This window comes from Onychostoma macrolepis, chromosome 04 (genome assembly GCF_012432095.1).
Source record: "Onychostoma macrolepis isolate SWU-2019 chromosome 04, ASM1243209v1, whole genome shotgun sequence".
NCBI classification, from domain to species: domain Eukaryota; kingdom Metazoa; phylum Chordata; class Actinopteri; order Cypriniformes; family Cyprinidae; genus Onychostoma; species Onychostoma macrolepis.
In genome coordinates this window covers 10820294-10839683 of record NC_081158.1, presented here as the reverse complement: position 1 = coordinate 10839683, position 19390 = coordinate 10820294, and the positions used below count along the sequence as shown (strand labels likewise).

Sequence of the window (19390 nt, the reverse complement as noted above, 5' to 3'; positions counted from 1 at the left end):
ATATTCACAAATATGTTAAAAACCTACTTTTGCGAACTAGTCCTAGGTTTTTCGATCAAACCACTGCAGTAATATTCTATGGACTCTCTAAATCAATAATTATCAAAAAAAAAATTATTTTGTCCTTTGGTTAGCTATAACGGGCTCATTATGGGGCGTGGTCAAATATGCTGAAAAGCCTATAAAACCTAAAGGAAAACTCAAAACTTTACGAAAGTTGGTGAAAACATGTGTCAGATTACTCTTAAAGGTGCAATAGGAGATCTGGGAAAATGCTAACTTTAGCCTGATAGTACTGAAAGTGAACGTCCCACCCTCCCTGCTAATCGCCGTCCAAAGCCACGTCTCCTAAAGGCATGAACGTGCATGGACCAGACGACCTGACACTACATTACTACAACAGAACAGATCATGAGTCATTCACCAGTGAGAAAACTGTATAGTAGTTATTAACAGTACTACAATACCAAACTTAAAAAAATAAAGAAAGAAAAATTAACTTTTTCGAAAACGGAATTAAATGCACCTTTTTTCCGGTTGTGTATCTAGCAAAACTTGTAAATGGAATAATATTTCTTGCATGTCAGGGTTTCCACGATGACAATATGCTTGGCCCTGTTGATGTTTTTATGGAGACAAGTACCTTGTCTGATGTGAGCGTACAGGCAGACACAGGCCGGCGAGGTCGTGCTAGGGGGCAGCTACCACGAAGGGTCATATGTAGGGGCTGCAGAGGACAGGGCTGGCGTGGTCGGAGTAACGTTACCGTACAAGGAGCATTAGGACTCACACTAGATGATGCACGTCATGTTCAAGATCTGCAAACTAGACTAATTGCAGAGTAACTGTATAACATTGTTTATGAATACTTTATTGAAACATCAACAGTAACTACTGTAACATCTCTATTTGTGGACAGTTATACTTTTATTTTTGCTTTTTTACCTGTCATGCTCTGTGTACACACAATTTCTCTTATAAAACTAAGCTGTATTTATTAAAAACTATAAAAATGATTTTAACTAATGTTTTGCCTTGCAGGCCAGAATTCAACAAATGAGTTTACAACAGTGCTGTCATATTCTGGAGATTTGTCTTGCCCGGGACCCCAGTCAGATGTTTGACATCATGCATCTCACAGCTTCAGATGCTCCTCCAGCTGGCCCTCCTCTCTCTGGTCAGCCTAGTTGGTGTGTCTGCACTAACTGCAAAGAGATACCATCTGACTTAGAACGTAAGTGTTGTGGGCAACAACAGCAACACTGCATCTCCAGACTCCCCCATTTGGAGGCCTATATTTTACAAGAGGGGGTACTACGCTTAGCCAGACGTATCTGGACTGATATCCGAGCTGTTCCTGATGCTGTGGAGGCTGGGGAGAGCAATAGGCAGTTCCGTTATGCTGCTTGCCATCAGTTTGTTGTGTGCCAATATGGGGCACTGGGACAGGGTCACAGGGTGGTCATTCCCAGCTGCTGCGTATGGACATTACAGGATCGTTTCCCTGACCCTCATGGACAGTATCAGGGTTATGTTCCACAAAGATTGTAAAATGTTACAGAGATAATGTAGTTGATGTGTTCAAAAAACAAAATAATTTATGTAACAATACATAATGTAGACACTTGACATAAGTATTTGTACAAATTCCCTTTATTTTTTTAACTAAGTGCTCTTTCCTAACAAATTTGTTACTTCTTGTGTGGCACTTGTAATTTTTTATAATAAAGAACTATTTTATTATCTTGACATTTCAATGAAACAATTTATGTACATGCGCAACAATCAAAAATACAATATAACAATGATGATCCAAATAAACATCTTAAATGTTTACATATACTCAGTACATTATAAACACAGCAAACTGTATGTATATGCTCACCAGAGGTTGTCAAATTTGGTCATGTAGAGCCACTGTCCTACAGTTATTTATTTATTTATTTATTTTTTACATTATAATTAACTTCTTATTGTGTGTTTTATTACAGTGTTATGGTGTAAAAAAAATTATATTTAGTCATGTAAGTTGGATCCTAATTTGAGTATAACACTGCAGACATGTGGATCTTGAAGGCTAGCATCCCTGATGTAAAGTAATAAAGATAGTGCTGGATGACTGCTGAAGTTGTGCATGTGTCCTCACATGCGTTGCCAGCGCTGTCTACAACTGGTTTTAAAGGGACTGTCCTGCAGAAAGAGGTTTTCACAATTGTATTGTCAATTACATATCAGTTTACATAAACACATTAAAAACACTGACTAGTTGCAGCAAAGATGACAGCATAACACAATTGGCAGTAACACAAAAGAGTAGTTGTAAAACATTTCAATATTTCAATGATTATTGAATCCTTCATGTCATGGGCCAGAACAAAGAAACTAAATCAGCTCACCTGTCCCTCTGCTGAGTTGCGTCTGCAACAACTCCTGGGTGCTTGGGGCATGGCCACCAGACAGAACATCAAGTAGACGTGGATCACCTGGCCTTCGGGATCTTCTCAATGGCATTTCTTCAGTTCCGGATAACTTCTTCATCAGGATAGCACTCTGCAGGTCTGCTATGTAACTGTAGTCCTTCTCTACTTTATGTGCGTATAACGTTAGAGTTGTTATAGTCCAAGCCTTCAAGCATGGTGCGAGCTGAGTACACAGGAGGTGAGAAACAGAATCTCTTGCTAGCATACATAAGTATATGGTTGTGAAATGACTCAAGCTCGGAAGTAGACCTGTGGACAAAAAGGAAAGAATGCATTATATTTCAGGTTGTTGATTTGCAATCTCAGAACATATAATGGCAACACATTGAAATCTCCATGAACTATCTGCATAGGGCAGTCAGTAGTGCATAGAACTTTACTGTCAAACCTGAAATGTAGGTACTTGTGCACATTCTTCAACCATTGTGCATCCAGAATTAAACATGTGAGAGTCTGATGTGCCTTGGAGCCTTTCTGAAACCACTGTTTGTCTCTCTGCTCAACCAAGGGACCATGCATGTTCTCCTGTGACGTGGTGCAGGAGTCCAACCCATTTGTCCTAAAGTGAACCGGTTACAAAATTACTGACATTTTTATAATAACAATGAACCAACAATGTTCACAGTACAATACACAAAAAACTCACAAGACTAAATTATATAATTCTGAGTTCTAGGCAATGATTACAAAGAAATCATCGTAGTTGTCTGCCACCTTGCAGCAATACCAAAAGTGGTTGCATATGTCCTTGTTCCAATTTAGTAAAATAGTGCAGTCCATTTGTTGCCCGGCCTGCACATAATTCATGATTAAATTAAGCTGTGTGTAAAGGTTTATAGATTGTATCCATTGTCAATTTATACTTTTTTATTTCGGTTATGCACCATACAATGTTATTATTAGAAAAGATACACCTACTGCAAGGATTTTTTTACTCAAGCTTTTAGCTCCATGCCAGATATCGAGTGTGTGACGGACACCGCTCTCTTTTCTATTTCCCCTTGTCTGTTGGATAAATTGAAAAAATAAAATGTATAAATTTGACTTGACATCTCAGATGTTACTCCTTGCTGGTTTTTGGGTTTGTGTATCAATACAAAAATACAATACTCACTGAAGAGGGCAGATATTTGAACATGGGCATCGGTACAAATCTCTGTAACCTTGAGCTCTTCACAGAGTGTCTCAAAGGTACGAATTAAGCCCTCTTTCTCCATTACAACAGAGTTCCTCTGTGTTTCTCGCTTGTCTATGTTGACCATGCTGATAATTATTTTGGACTCATTGTCCTTGGCCGTGTATGTGCAGTACTGTGCACAGAATCCAGGACTGTCCATCCTAGCATCTCCTACAAATGTAGATGACAATAATTAGGCAAAAGAAGGGTTAACACATACATCTCCTATGTACATATTTTATGAAAAAATTAAAATAAAGAAATAAATAAAAACGCTGCACTACCGACAGACAATGTCACAAAAGTGTTATCAGTGATAACACTTCCAATGCTTTTCTAGTATTACTCTCTTATGTGTGAAAGTGTGTGTGTGTGTATCCAACTAACCCAATACTAAAATACGTCCTTTTGACTGTAACTTTGTTGTAATGAAATTAACTATTATTTTATTAATCTGGGAAATCGAATCGTAGAGATTCGGGTTGATTTGATTAGACTGATTCAAAATTGATAGCGTACACTTCAACTATTCGTCCAGTGTCTAGCACTTAGTGTATCTCAGCAATTCTGTTTATTTCATGGCCACGATAATAATACAGAATTGGTTGGGTTCATTTTGAGCACAGGTAGCACGGGCTCTGGGCAAAGTTTGACTTGAATATTACACAACAGAAGACAAACGATTTCTTTTTAAATGAATCAAAGTTTATTTACTAATCTATGAAAAAATACAAAACAAAACCACACACGCACACAGACGTCCAGGAGATGAGTTATTGGGATTTGAAAAAAGTTTAAGTCTAGCACTCTTTTGCTATCTCGTAACTTTAACTGGAGGCAGATCACAAGCAGAGAACCTTATTATCTTTACTTTTAAGGATTAATTCAACCAGTTTCCAGCAAAATTATGGAGATAGTTTGGTTACTTGCACTGCGTTGAGTCGATAGCTGGCTCGTCCCTTGATGGCTGCTTGAGGGAACCCCCGAAGGCTGATTGGCTGCTGATGTGTCATTGTTGGGTGACATCACTCGGGGGAACCCCTCCTGTCATTGCCAGTTGCCTGGTTCCTTGAGAGAGACGACACTTGAAGTTCTTTTGAGTTTTACAGCTTCGGTTGGTTCTGATAGCTTCTTCATTAAGAAGTTTTGACGGAGTGCTTGAGTTTGGAGTTTTAACAGGCCGAATTCTGTCCACCCACTAGAGGCTTCTTCCAATCAAATTGTCCCTGTAAGGCGGAGCCCCGCCCCATATGGTTCCTTGTCCGTGCATACATTAGATGCTAGTAAATTTGTCACATGGAGAAAATATCCAAGCAGATTTCTATAGTGTTGTAATCATGCATATGATGCTAATGGTCAGCTTTTCATCCACACCAAATTCCTGCTAATAAAATCAGCTTTCATTCAACATCAGACATCAACTATTTGGCATACAAAAAGGTACATATACTAATCTGATCTACTAAACGGGTTAAGGCATAGATTAAAGTATCCTAAATCCTAATAACCACAGCAAGCTTATAAAAGACATAAAATACAACATTAATATATATTGTCTCTTGAGTATATTGCTTTAATAGTATATCGCCCAGATGTAGAAGGGTCCTTTTCTCCTCAAACCTATCATTGTTTTTATGGGTCTCATGAGATGATAAGGAGAGCATGGCAGGAAGCTGGTCAGACAATCGGGTGCGGTGCTGATCATTTATTAATTTTACGACTTGCAGACGGAGGAGGGGGAGGCTCCTTGGAATGTGCTGAGTTGAGAACATATGTGTGTGTCCTTTTCGACAAGGTTCTACATGGTGGATGATTTCAGCTCTCTTTGAAAGCCAGAAATCTTTGATGGAGTCTACACAGTAGGTGTCCTGTATCTTGAAAAAAGACGTCCTTTCTACCATGTCCATTCTCATGAACTTGAAGAGGAGTGCTATTTTGGCATAGTTGTTGCCTGACAGTAGTATGCTGGTGGCCAACATGAAGTCCCCAATTAGCATGCCATGTGTGAAAAATGGCTGTGAAGACCATTTCCAAACAGTATGACCCGAAGAACATATCTGAAGAGTAAACAAAAGATTAGAAAAACAGGGCCAACAGTACATTAAATAACATGTATGACAAACACTATACAATCCCTACAAGACATGTGACAAAGGTTTTAGAATAATATATACTTACATATTCAATAATAGCAGCTGTACCCCTGGATGTCACACTAATTTCAAAAGGTTGACAAGCCCCACACTGTAAGTTGGTGTTGAAAGCAAGGAACTTTTGCCAGTGGTCTTACATAAAAACAACATTCAAGATGCACACTCCTTAAAATGTATTTAAATGTTCAGCAAAACAGACATGAGTTTACAACTCATTATTTTTCAAAAAGATAAGGAAGTCAGGCTGAACAAGATATTTAATGCTTATTTTTAGGAAATAAATACTGATATACACATCATAACTTACTCCTTTATGGTTGTTATTCTCATAGAAAATAAATAAAGGTGCTGCCACCAATATATTATACGACATAATACCAAATAGAGAGAGAAGAGAGCTTACACAGACACACTTACAGGGTTGCTGGCATGTCCTCTTCAGGTATCCCAGAAAGTAGTTTGTCTCTTGGCACATGTTTGGCCAGTGCCATTCCAAACCCCTTGGCAAGGTCTTCCGCCTCTCCTTCCGTTAAAGTGCTGAATATTGTCACCTTTGAGGCAGACACACTCTGTCAGTTTAAATCTAGATTAAAGACCCATCTCTTTAGCCTGGCTTACACATAACACATTAATACGCTTCTATTATTCAAATCCGTTAAAGGATTGTTAGTCTGCATTAATTAGATCAACCGGAACCGGGAACACTCCCCATAACACACGATGTACTCGTTACATCGTAAGTAGAATTGGCATCTACGCTAATATTTGTCTGTTTCTTTCCTAGTCTGTTTCTCAGTCCGTATCCAATCAGATGGTGGATCAGCACCAAGAGATGATGTCTACAGCCCTGATCGTCAGCGGAGACCAGGACACCCAGATGACCCCCAGAGATATATCCCTAGATATATCAACCAAAAATAACAAAATAACTAAAATATAATAAAATACCTAACTACATAATACTACTATTGTTAGAAATTGCAACAAAATTAAAATAGAAATATAAACTTTTGAACTGTGGGTTTCGTCTGGTCAGAGGAGAACTGGCCCCCCGACTGAGCCTGGTTTCTCCCAAGGTTTTTTTCTCCATTCTGTCACAGAGGGAGTTTTGGTTCCTTGCCGCTGTCGCCTCTGGCTTGCTCAGTTGGGGACACTTCATTTCTAGCGATTATCGTCGATTTGATTGCACAGATACTATTTAAACTAAACTGAGCTAGACAATGACATCTCTGAATTCAATAATGAAATGCCTTTAACTGAAAATTGAGTGTTTAATCTTATCATTATACATTACTGACACTCTGTCCTCCAATTTGATACTGTTAAGTGCTTTGACACAATCTGTATTGTAAAAGCGCTATATAAATAAAGGTGACTTGACTTGACTTTGTTTTTGACTTTCTAGGCTGCTGCAGCACATTGGGTGGAACATCTTTTTTGCCAACCTATGTATAAACAAGTACAGTGTCACAAATGCAAAGCATGTGAGCAGGGCTTTCTAAATATCAGTCATGTATTCTGTGAATAGCCATGAGGGGCAGTGTGGCAAACTGTGTATGATTTGCTGTCACTAATAATCCAAGCTGATGCGCCTTGCATTTTAAAAACAGCGAATATATTTATGATTATTAATTGGCAGCCCTTGAACTATTTTAATTTGCCACTACATCTTATAACTACTTTTGTGCTTTTATACGTACATGTATGCAATACAACATTCGGAACATGATTGTGGACATGTTTTCTCCATTGACCCTCCTCCTCAACTCATCTTCATCTACCTGGTAGGTTTTTCCTTGTGCTGTTAGCCTTCCTTAAACTTTGTACACTTTCCTTTCTTTTTCCTGCACTCTCTCGTCTTCCCTATGTCTTTCTCCATTGTGCTCATGCTTCTCTTCCTCCTTGTCTTCCTCCATCTCTTCCTCACTGCAACAGGCCATAGGTTTTCCTATGGCCTCCAACATGGATATAACTGTCTCTTCTGTTCAAAAATATGTCAGAACCCATGTCAACATCACAGGTTTACAAAGTGGGACAGTATGTGATTACTAACTACACAACACTTGTTTCTAAGCAAACAATACATATAACATAACTTCTATAATAATTTCTAACATATAAACAAACTAAACCCGGACACTCCTTTTCTGACATTATCTAGATTACACATCATTGCAGCAAGCTAAACTAGATAAATGTTGATATTAAATGTAATGTATAATTAAGTACAGACAGTTTAAAGAGCTAATATATTTGGTGAAAATCATTTTGTTTAATGTTGTTTGCAGAAACAGCATAGCTAGGCAACATTTACTGCATTTAAGCTATAGTATACAAGATGCAGGTATGTTAGAGAAAAGAACAACAAACAGACCATATATGAGAACTAGGGCCTTGTTTTGGTCTGCTTTTTCTTGGCTTTAGAGTGTGTTGTATTTACACTGACTCATCATTTATTAATTGAACACTTGGGGAAAATGGCTATCCCAGGTGAAGTGAGTGTAATAGTGTAAATGAGGTTTAGCCAAAGTTCAGTTAGATCCGAACGCATGCAAGAATTTGAAAAGTTACACTGTTGTAGTGCAGAGCCTTCAGCAGATCCAGGGGCTCGATTAACAGGTCTGGGTCAGCTGCGTTAAACACAAGACATAAATGTGAGAGATAATCTAAATGAAATGTCATCACGACTGGTGCAAGAGATCCAACCAGTCAATAACAAAACAGTTACCTGAGCGTGGTGCAGTGTCTGATGCAGGCAAAGAGATTTGGGCCAATGGGTTGCTGTCATCTGTATAGAAAGTCATACACAAAATTTAGTGACATTATCTACAACAAATGTGCTTATGACTAGTGCATAAAAACAACACCACAGTCATAAAGAAAACAAGACCAGTGCAAAGCCTGTTTTAGGCATTTGCTGTTACTGGAATAAGTGAGTGAGAGAGCCTATATGTATCTATACATTTACCATATGTATCTATACACACACTCACCAGCCAAGGGGACTGGGTAGAAGGGGAAAAAATAAAATAATAATAATAAATTGCCCTTTTGAGTCACATTTACACTTGTATAGAAAAAAAAATCCATACAGTAGAGTCCACTTTTGTTATGACATGACTTCTTAGATTGTAGAAGAGTTTTATTAATCAAAATATAAATTAATCAAGTATAATCAATGTGAATATAGCCATTTATGTATCAAGTTATTCTACTATTATAAACATGTATCTGCCTGTGTGTAGAGGCCAGCATGAGAAGAGGATGGGCAGACATACATTCTGTACTGAAACTGCACATCCTGTTGTGACATTAGTCAAAAACTATATGATGGTGCCTCTTCTTTAAAGTAAATGGAGGTCTCCTGTCCGCTTCCTGAAAGCAGACAAGAGGCACATCCAAAAAAGGTAAACAATAATTATATAGGAAATGTATTGAACACGCCTTAGGGAAAAAACTGTATATAAGAGGATGCAAACACAGATTCGGGAGATTACTCTGCAGAGTTTTCTCTGCCTTATTGTCACTGATAATAAAGGCTTTCTTCTGGCATTAAAACCCCAAGATTTTGAGAACGATTCTTCACAGTGGTGGTAGAAGTGACCACAAGATTTACAGAAAATCTAACCACATTTGCCACTTGTTAGGTGTTTATTTTGAACCATGTATACCCTCATTGTATGTGGACCGATAACAGGACAAAGGAGATTGCTTAATGTATGTGCATGAGTGATGAGACCATTCAAATACACAATATTACCTTGACATATGTAGCACATGGGCGTGGCTGCACACTCTACATGCAGCACTGCCCCACAGGTACATGCTGTCTGTTAAAACAAAATACAGAGAAATCACATATACACAAGTCAGGCCTACAGTATATTCCTAATATGTGACCCTGAACGACAAAACCAGTCTTAAGTGTCAATTTTTCAAAATTGAGATTTATATGTAATCTGAAAGTTGAATAAATAAGCTTTCCATTGATGTATGGTTTGTTAGGATAGGACAATATTCGTCTGAGATACAACTATTTGAATATCTGGAATCTGAAGGTGCAAAAAAATCAAAATATTGAGAAAATCGCCTTTAAAGTTGTCCAAATTAAGTTCTTAGCAATGCATATCACTAATCAAAAATTAAGTTTTGATACATTTACAGTAAGAAATTTACAAAATATCTTCATGGAACATGATCTTTACTTAATAACCTAATGATTTTTGGCATAAAAGAAAAATCGATAATATTGACCCATACAAACTTAAAGGAAGACAAAAGTTTTAAAAGAGTAAAAGCAAGATAGAGAGAAAGATATTTGTCACTAAATACAGAATCTGACAAGTATTAGCACTTTAATATAACCATGTACAAGGAAAGATTATTTATGATAATAAGTTAAAATTCAATTGGTTAAAACACATACATGCAATGATCTATGTGGTTTAGATTTTAAATCTGTTTGGTTAGAAATCGGGTCAGCTGGAAAATGACTTAATGAGGCAATATAGTGCTACTAGCATGTACTGCCATTTTACATAAATTGACACTTAAAGTAGACCTTTAGCCCATTAGACGACTGATATCACTATTGTAAACCAAACAATGAATACTTACCACCAGTGTTGACCAATTGTTTGCCATTGCCACTCCGTCTTTCCAAGTGAGTTTAAATAGGTAATGCACCTTCTGTCAACATTGCAATGCTAAAACAGAAATATTTGAAGTTTTAATAACCATAAGAGAATTATTGCAATACCATTCACTCTGCCTTCTGGCCAAACATGCAGTCCTAACATGCTCCAAGTTCCATGCTCCAACACCTCATACCAGCAGCAAATTGCACCAGTTTACGTGTTCCTGACACGTTAGAGCAGAGGTCTCCAAAATCGGTCCTGGAGGGCCGCTGTCCAGCAAAGTTTAGATCCAACCCCAATTAAACACAGGTGAACCTGCTAATTAAGGTCTCACTAGGCATAGAATAAGCTTTTAAGCAGGTGTGTTGGAGCTGGTTGGAGCTAAACCCAGACTGAGTTTGAAGACCCCTGCCTTGTATGGAGGCAGCCCCTGGGGGAGGGGGTAATGTCAGGGATCAGTCACCATCACAACAGTCACCACCCAGCACAATCACCCACTCACAGTCAACTGACTTCTATTTGCACGCACCTGCCGGCACTAATGAACGCTAGTATATACACACACTTCCATACCCCATATTGTCTGGTCTACCGTTCACTAGATGGACAGCTCTGGACTCTCTCAACGCTCCCGACTTACCTCTGAGACTTACCCATTGGATTCCTTGCCGATCTTCCCTCGAAGCCTGAGACATCCGATCCAAACCTGCAAACAAAGACACGACATCACAACCACAGCTAAGCAAACTGAAATCCTCTATAACTTGCTCACTCACCTGCATTTGGTCACACTCGATCCTGATTCCCCGATTCCCTTCAATAAACCTGTTTGTTATTACTCACCAGTTGTGTCTGACCATGCTTTGTGAAAGATATCATATATGGAATTCATGACCTGAATAGTTCAAGGACAAATGTGAGATTAAAAAATAATAAATAAATAAAATTAAATGCTCTATTTTTTTAGTCACACAGAAATGTTGTGAATCATTTATCACCTTTCCTTTTTTTTATTTTCTTGTAACTATGTAGAAACCTGGCAAGCAAATACATATTGTAAAAAATATTTGTGAAAACATGCAGAACTTACAAGTTTAAAGGCTAAATTCTAGAAGCAGGCCATGGTGGCTTGTTTTGGTGGTAGGATTGGTAGACAGGAAATAAGTGTAAGAATTAGGCTCACTATAAGGATAATAATTTACCTCATCAGAAACCTGGTTGTCCTTCATTAAAGTGTTAAAACTGTTCACTTGAATGTCATATGGCCCCACACTTCCTAATGTGAATGTTGGGGTCTTGTTCTGGAAGATAAATTCTTCAAACAGTGGTACAAGAGGATGTGATGCTGGTCCTTCAAGAGTCACTCTCAACTTATCTGTCCATAAAGCCTATACAAAATCAGTCTTCATGTATTTCACAACACTTCAGCATGTTATTCTTATTAAGTGAGGGTTATTTTTTAGCATTTTTTACCCAAGCAAGGTCTCTGAGAACCTGACACATTGCACTTCTGGAGACTCCAGGAAGGTTGCAGTTCTGGAAAATGGTGGCGCTGGAGACTAAATGATTCCTGATGGTTTCACAGCTAATTCTTCACCTTAATTCTTGTGCAGTTAACGTGTCTTTTCTTCTCCACCTGTTTTTTCTGACCCTGCTGACCCAATGAGCATTTAGCTACCCAATAATCATGCCTTAACTTTGTTAATTCTATTATTGAATTAGTATTGCATCCTTCTCATGGGCATTTAATTATTTATTTATTTATTTTTACTTTTACTCTGAGTTCAATCTCTTTTTTGGCTCATTTTATCTGTAAAAGAAAGCCTGCCTAATAATTCATCACACCTGAAATAAGGAGTTTTTGACTTTCAGCCTTCATGGACAATTATATATAACTTAGAAATGATTAAATACAAAATCAATAGTAGTTATTAAGATTGATGTGGTTTGGAATTGGTCAAATTTTCTTGGCAAAAAAATATGATCATAATATCAACTTGCCTAATAATTCTGCACACAGTGTATATACAGCAGCTTCGAAAAAAGGCATATTTAACTTTTTTCCTGTGGTATTAAACTCATATGTCACTGTTATTAGTAATATAACTTCTAATGCCTACTGCCAAATATGACACTTACAAAGTAATATAATTTATGAATGAATATAGAAAAGAAAGAAAGTTGGTATTTTTTATTTTTTTCATTGTTTTATTTATTTATTTTACACATATCTTGTAATTTTTTTCTGACCATCAAGTGTCAGTCACTCAATGTAAACTGTTAGGAAAACATGGTAAATTCTAACCATTTACAATAGATAGTGCTGACAATTCATAAAACTATTTCCACACGGGCACACATTGCGGGCGATAACCTCCCCGTGCTGATTTGCATCGTATCATGTGTCGCTGATAGCCAGAGATATTGTCAAAAGCATCAAAAATTGGCAATATTAAGAAGATTTAGCATTTCCATTTAATGTAGGCCTGTTACATTCTTCTTATTATTAGGCCTATTATTATTATTAGATTACTTTTATTATTAAATGACATGAAATTATTGCCCCGCATGATGCGCTGTGAGGATAATAAAATAGGCTAGCTTATTCCTCATTGAAAATGTTTTTAAAAAGGTATTTTTTTAAAACAGGTCTATTAATTTATACAATGAATTATAAGCCTATAATTATTATTATTAACACTGCAGTCATCAATGAAATTTCAGAGCAGCTTTAGGCTATTTCATGCACCGATTTTCAAAAACAACCTATTTAACGTGAAATACGTTTCTTCTCATGTTTTTCACTATACGAGCCACAAGAGAAATATTAAGGGTATAATTTAAGACAGTTATATACCAATATCAGCATATGTCAGTTTTTTTACTTTCACTTTCTCTAGTGAATTGACTGACATTCACCGTCTTCCGCAAAGTTTGCTTGACCCCTCCCCCATATTATCAATTGTGTATAGGCCACATAGTAAGCACTTTTTTTTTTTTTTTAGGTTTTTAATGTTTATTTTTCAATGTTAATGAGAGTGACACCGACAGTTAAAAAACAGTTAAATGATTTGGAAATGCGTGGGGGGGCTGTGCCGGGGCTAAGCAAGTTTCTGATGGGGCTATAGCCCCATCAAGCCCCGCCCTGGTGCCGCCACTGAGTAGAGATCTGTCTCCAGGCTGTGCACGGTGCAATTTGAAGATCCAATGGTTTAGTGACCTTTTTGAATGCTTTTCATTGGTTAAATATTTGTAAAACCCTCAAACAGACATAAGGAAGACCAACGGCACTGATTTAAAATAATAGTAACGAAATATAATAGAGACACGAAGTTTGGATAATTTTTCATAGCACACCTGACTGGGCTAGGGTATGGCGACTACCATACTCTGCCATACGGAAATGCCGCCCCTGGACTCCAGTCAAGTATCACTCTTGACTGGTTCATGATTAGCTCATGTCTGCACAAATCATGAATTCATGCTGAGGTAAGTATTAATTCAGGTATTAGTACATTATTATTTATGTACCATTATCGTAAAGTGTTACCGTTATCTTAAATGAAAGTTCTGTGTATCCATTCAATCTTAATATCTGCTGCAGATGAAGTTGAGTTTGTGGTGTTCAGGGCGGCTGATCCAGCGCTGATCTCCTCCAGACTGAACTGCTCCAGATCTCATTGCATGTTCACAGTCCTTCTCTGATGTGCCGTTCCCTGGAGCCCAGTTCTGATAGCACACGGTCTCTCCACTCACCCAGAACCAGACTCCCAAAATACAAGAGTGACGTAAACCCAACCACATCGCTGCAGTAGATGCCCGTTTAACCACGTTCATCACCTCATGCTGCATCTCTTCTGAATGAACCGAGACCAGATCCACATGATTCTGTCTGCAGTATCTCAGAGCTTCAGACCACGTCATATTCTCTCTGATCACAATCAGTTTATCTGGAAACCAAACAAAGCATAAGCAGAAACTAGAGAGAGACTGATCAAAAACAACATGCAGAACAAATGCTGAGGGCGGATTTGTCATGTCAGACATGTAGCGTGAACTTTAAGATAACTGGAGGTGATGGATGAATTGTGTGTGTTTTGTGAGAATCTACTCACCTTCATGACAAACAAAAGGAAATTGGCGGTTACAAGAGATGTCAATCCATCGTCCCTGTGTGCTCTGTTCAACAGCTGTACAGTTTTTAACACCTCCATAATTATTAGGTTCACCAGTTTTCCAGTATCTGAATGAGGAGTTACTCCGATCTGACCACTGCCATGAGTCTCTGAACAGACCGATCCAGATCCATGATCCAGATAACCGTCTGCCACTAATGAACTGCTGAACATGTTGATTCTCATTCTGGTTCCTCACACTGACCAGATCAATGTGATTCTGTCTGCAGTAACTCTGAGCATCTCTCCAATTCTTCATCTGATTGACAAAGACAAGTCCTGTGTTCGCTTTAAGAAAAACAAAAGCAATCTTTAAGTATCTCTCAAACACTTACAATATCCATTAACGGCAATGTGATGAACTTATAGAAGAATGTATAATTGAATAGCTTTAAGGGTGAGTTATTTGTTACATTACAGTTTGTAATTGTATAAGGACATGCTCTATAAAAGCAGATAAATGTGAGAATATAATAATAATATTAAAATAATAATACACAAAACATAACAAATCTATACATATAGAGCATGTATTTCCATAATTCTGTCAATAATAATAATAATGTTAATGAGACTACTGCTTCTTGACAGGACTTAGACAGAAGATAACTGAGAAAGCACAGATGCCTGGGGGCATACAGCGAGCAGTAGTAACCAACAATAATTGGCAAATCTTAAGTCTAGAGCTGGAAGCTTATTATTAGATTTCTCTCTTTCTCTTTATTTTAGGTTTGTCAGATATAGCTGCAATAACATTACAAAGTAGACTGTAAATATTGGTATTTATTATGTTTTCATGTTTTTTTTTGTTTTTGTTTTTTACCTAATTTATAGCTTTACTATGGTCATGTTTACACTTTTCATTTGAAGTATCTTTTGGTAAATAATTTTTTATAACATTAGGTGTTTGTACTCACTGTTGTTGCAGATGAAATATTTGTTTTACTACATGGCAAGTCATGCCATTGTCCATATCTCATCACAGCACACTCATCTCTGCCATCAGGTTGTCCAGTACCCCAGTTCAGATAGAGCGCAGGTTCACCTGAAGACCACTGCCATTTATTATGAACCGTCTTCTTCAGCCCAATCCAGCCATGTCCAGCAAACTTCTTCAGCTTGTTCATGTCATTTATGTTGTCAACGGTAGCCAGATCTGTGTATTTCTCTCTGCAGTATCTCTGAGCTTCAGTCCAGGCCTTCATCTCATTTATAAAGTCATACTGACGCTGAACACATTCAGATACGGAGCAGAGAGCTGTGAAAGAGAGGGTCTGATTTAATGCTTTTCATAACAGGATGAAATCTAATGAAACTATAAACCATAAATAAAACCACAAACACACTCACCAATGAGAAGAAGAAATACATTTAGAGTTTGGTCCATTTCTGAGGAAGAATAAAAGAGAAAAACATCATGTAATTAAAAAAAAAGAAGAAGAAAAAATAGCAGCAGAACACAATTCACATTTATTCAGATCATTTTAACATCTCTAAGTCTAATTCTAGTTGAAGAATGAACATGTGAGTTGTTCTTACTTTAGAGGTTGTGTGTTTCTGTCCTGAGTCTGATGTTTCTGTCTGCAGCTTCAAACTATGATTATTATATCTGCTCTCATCCGTTATTCAACACGTCACATCATTTGTTTATTACTCTAAACAAAAGCCCTTTTCATTTTTTCTTCCTCTTTTATGTACATGTATATTTTTTTCCCCGTGTTGGTCATTGCGGGTTAATTTGAATTTGGTAGAGACTGGTCTGTATGTTCCGTGTTTCCACAGCAGCTTCACACGAAAAATCTACCTCAACATTTGCATGTTCTTCTTTCATTATTTATGTTCCATGTTTCTGCACACCAAACTAAAAAGAGCAAGCAACAGCATGCACATCGATCTAAAACGAGTGCTCAACTAAAAAACAAGTAGAAGCATATTAGAAATGCAAAGTCGGCAACACCAAAGTAGCAAAAAATTTATTTAAAAAACTTTCGCATAGTGTGTTACGTTTCGAGCACACAGGCTCTTCATCAGACAAATGGACAACACTGATATGACTCTTTATACCTCCAGGTGATCAAAGGTCACATGACCTAACACAATATTACCATAATAATAACACCCCAACAAATAAACCAAAACAATAACATATCAATCAAGGAAAAAATGGGAAACAATTTAAAAGAAAAAGAATGTCGATGAATCACGATGTCGGCTCAACTTGTCTATCGGCCCAACCTTAGGTGATTTATGGCTTCAGTTCATGTAGTTCTTTACCTCCATGGCATATATTAAAATTGTGTAATATACACCCAGCCATAGCTTATCTCACATATTACATTTAATATTTTGTTTAAAAGCACCATAAAAAAAATAATTCTTTCAATATCTATTGACAAAGGTTACAAAGACAATCCTTTTTAGATATTTAACTATATAAGGTAAAGACCTCAGGAGGAAACAGACTACACAAATGTTCATCTGACCAGATGTTATGCCGCCTCACAACATTAATGACAATGAATAATTAGTTCTTTCCCAAATAAATTTATTATACAGTTTTAAACCTAGGTGAATCTAAGTCAATATAGCATTTCAAAATAAAGTAAGGTGATGACACTGAACACCTGCTCATCATATTACTGCACAAGACCCAGAGCTGACCACGAGAGCGATTCAAAAGCACAAGAAAGTGTCTTGCTCTCGCGGTACGTTGGTCTGTGCATCACCGCAGTCAAACACGCCTATCATCTCTTCTAGGGAAAGATTTAGTGAATTTTCTTTTAAATAATAAACGAGGCATAATCAAATAATGCAAATATTTAAGGTAGGAGAGACCATGCTACATTGTGAACAGTATCAAATCAGGGAAACTTAAGCAAGACTAAATTATTTGAGCTTGATATTGTGTAATGATTATGTTGTGAATGGCATATCTCTAATAGAACAGAAATAATATTGGCAGTAGGCCGGGTGCAGACTGTGCATGACAGACACTGGTGATGGACTGTGGTGAGACACAGGTGTGGGAACGATCGTGGACCAGGAGCGGATTTGGGTGTCTCAGGAGATCACAGGCTGGTCTGTCCTAAGGTATTGGGTGAAAAAAGAAACAAGGTAAGAGCATTTTATGTAACAATGTACACAAAAAGAGCATCACATCATATAAATATATGAAACAATCGACTTAACAGTTCCCCAAAATGGTACAGTTTTGGGCACCACAGATTTCCATAGTAGGGAAAAATACTATTGAACTGCTTCATTACAAACATTGTTTAAAATATCTTCCTTTGTGTTCACCAGAACGAAGAATTCATACAGGTTTGGAACAACATGAGGGTGAGTAAATGACTAACACTTTAATCAGTGACACCGATATACATTATAAACATTATGTTATAAATAGCTTAATGTTTTTACAATAACTGTATTGTTTTTTTGTTGTAATGTTGTTTTTTAAATTTGTCATTGTGAGTATTGTTGGTGTTTTAAAAATAAAACACAGAATTCAATGAATGAATGAATATCTTTATTGTCATTGTACAAGTACAATGAAATTGAAGAAAAGCAAACCTTTAAGGTGAGAAAAATAAATAAAAAATAAAAAATCACAAGTTACATTCACATTTCTGCCAGTCATTGCACGTCCCTGTCTTATTGCACAGTACATAATTACTAAGTGTTTAAATCTTTGCTGTGTTCAGTGCAGTTATGGCTCTGGGGTAGAAACTGTTTTTTAGTCTGTTAGTTAATCTGACAGTTTTCATTAATCTGTAACGTCTGCCTGAGGGCAGCAGTTCAAAGTGAGTGTGTCCGGGGTGAGATGGGTCTCTGAGAATATTATGTGCCTTCCGGAGATAATCTTTTTGGCCTCGTTGATGACCCTCTGGAGCGCCTTCCTCTCTGCGACTGTGCAGCTGGAAAACCAGACACAGATGCAGTATGTGAGGATGCTCTCTATGGAGCAGCGGTAGAAGGACACCAGCAGTTCCTGTGAGTTGATTTTTCTTAAGAATTCTCAGAAAGTACAGTCTCTGATGGTAGCGGTGGTGCTGATGCTCCAGATCAGGTCATCATCAAGGTGAACGCCCAGGAATTGGAAGATGGAGGTCCTCTCCACATAGTCCCCATTGATAAACAGGGGCTGAATGTCCGTTTTCTTTCTCCTGTAGTCAATAATCAGTTCCATGGTCTTGGTAATGTTCAGGGCCAGGTTGTTTTCTATACACCACACTGACAAATGCTCCACCTCGTCCCGGTATGCGGACTCATCTCCCCCAGAGATGAGCCCCACCATGGTGGTATCATCAGCGAACTTGATGATGGTGTTGCTGGAGAGGGTGGGGGTGCAGTCATGGGTGTAGAGGGTGTAAAGAAGGGGACTCAGCACACAGCCCTGGGGAGAGCCGGTGCTGAGGCTAATGCTGGGTACACACTAAAGATTTTTAAAATATTATTACGATTTTCAAGAGAGACCACAAACATGAGGACAAAAAATCCTAGATTTAACCGTTTTGCTCCTATAGTGTGTGCTGTGCCACGATGTGACAAAGACAGCACACCACACACCAACAGATTTTCAACCAGGGTCCTGACTGTGAACACGGGAAATCTCACAAAATCTCTCGAGACTTCAGAATAAACATGGCGGACAATAGGCTGGAAGAAATTGCGATGATAGTGTTTGGAATGATTTTGACCGAAAATTCACGGAAACAAAAGAAAAGGGTTTGGGTGAAGTCATGGAGACAGCGGAAACATGGTCTTT

At 37.7% G+C, this 19390-nt stretch overlaps 1 pseudogene; it reads right to left on the bottom strand.

Moving 5' to 3' along the window:
* Positions 1 to 1735: 1735 nt before the first annotated feature.
* Positions 1736 to 19390, bottom strand: part of LOC131538769 (C-type mannose receptor 2-like) — a 42740-nt pseudogene continuing 25085 nt past the window's right edge.